The sequence below is a fragment of the Marmota marmota genome, unplaced genomic scaffold (assembly GCF_001458135.2).
Source record: "Marmota marmota marmota unplaced genomic scaffold, marMar, whole genome shotgun sequence".
Taxonomy (NCBI): Eukaryota; Metazoa; Chordata; class Mammalia; order Rodentia; family Sciuridae; genus Marmota; species Marmota marmota.
In genome coordinates, this window is record NW_025999961.1 from 9,957,900 (window position 1) to 9,959,975 (window position 2,076).

Consider the following 2,076-nt stretch of genomic DNA (forward strand, 5'->3'; position numbering starts at 1 on the left):
GTTATATTTAGACTTACATGAATCAATCTACTATTTCCATTCACACTATTAGACTACATTGTTCATATATATCATATCTACGTAAGGATCCATGCTTTATTTATTTTATTACTATTTAATACTTTAGTTTGATGTTCTTATGTCACTTAAGCCATCCTTGCTCCAACAGAGTAAAGTACACCTTACATTGATGAGATAAGAGAGACAATCACCAGAATTCTGTCAATTCTCCAAACTTACATATGCTTAATCTTTCTTTTTCTCCCGTATTAAAGTGGAAAAAAAATATCAAACTCATCCTGAAAAAAACCAGAGACTGTCAGTTTTTTACCAGGATATCTCTTGTTTCCTTTACCTTTCTGTTCTCCTGTCCCATGGTATCTTTACCTTGAATATGAGTCTTTGAAACTGTGGACGCCTGGAAATTCTTTCCTTTCAGGGTTGATGTCCACTCAAGTAAGCCTTTAACTAGTGACCTGCTAGGACAGAAATATGAAACTGCAACACCCTTTCCAGAAGCATGAGAAATTCTGTACTGTGATTTTTATTCTTGAGTTTCCTGCAGGCCAAGGATCAGGCTGAAAACTCACAGGAAATCAAACCTTATAAGAATTGTCTTCTATTTTGCTTCATTTACTCCCTTAACTGTTTCTCCATGAGCATTTCCTTAATGACTCACTAGCACATAAATCTATGTCTTAGGTGTCTTAGGGAAACTGGCCTACAATGAAAACTAATTACAAGTACCAGCTACATTTGGTCCCAAACCCTTCTTATATGTCACAGGAAATTAATCTATTTCCTGGTATGCTTATTGCATTAACATTTCCCTTTCTTTAACATCTTTGATCTACCAAATTCCATTCTCCAATTATCACATAATCTTATTCTTTCCTTCCTATTTGAGTCTTCAGAAAGTGTATCTACACTCATTTCTCTAGTGTACCACTTATTCTTCACTGTTAACCGATTTGAATTTCAGTTGCTTCTTCCCTACCTTGTTAAATTAATTTACTAACATTAGCTAAAACCTTGACAAATACCACAAAATAATTTTTGCCATATAACACTTTTATCCATTTTTTTCTTGAACTATGTATTCCTTGACATAACCCAAGTTTATTCATTTGTACTTCCATGAAAGTGTTTCTTTGATTCCTTATTGAATGTCTAATATGCATGACAGCAGACAAAATGATAAAGCATAAGTACACTAGTAATAGCATAGACAGTGTGTCCATGTCATAGACAGTAATAATAAACAAGAGATAATAAACATTTAATAATAAGTATCTCATTGGTATGAGAGAATTTTGTCTAAAAGATAGGACATTTTGGCTCATGCATATATGATTTGGGAAAAAAAAAACACTTGTGTTATACTTCTCTCCACTTACCAATTCATATCTTGACACCATACATAATCTATCTAAGTAAGAAAAGTAAAATTTGAAGTATGCAAAATTAACCTCACCTAAATCCAAGTCCACAGTAGGGTTTTTGCTGAGTTAAATTCTCATTTTTTCAATACTGTACACTTTCATCTTGACATTGAAAAATGATCACTTGTCCTTGCTTCCTGTACAAATCTTAATCTTACCATATTTTATTTTTTTTCTCTTTTCCTGGAAATGTCACTAGCATGGTGATCACATCCTTGGATTGCAGATACCCAGATCATGTGGATGTTGAGTCCTTGGACATTAGCTCTGCAGAGATTTCATCTCCTTACCATGTCTTCGAGTTGGTATCCTTATCTGTCCTCTCAATTGAGTAGAAAAGAATGCTTTGAGAATTGAGTTAAGAGCTTTTGTTGGTTGCATACTTACAGCTATACACTTTTAATGCATATTTTCAGAGGCTAAATGTTTTCTTTGAAATACCAGAACTGTGAAATGCAAAATGAAACACAGAGAAACATTTGATTAAAATATACACAAATGTAGGTTAAAATAGTAGCCCAGGGAAGTAGGAAAATCTCTTCTTGAATTAATAGGTAACTGATAGAAGCCTTTACAGTAAACATCAGAGAAAAATAATTTCATTTACAGTTTTAAATCTCTCTATATAAACAGC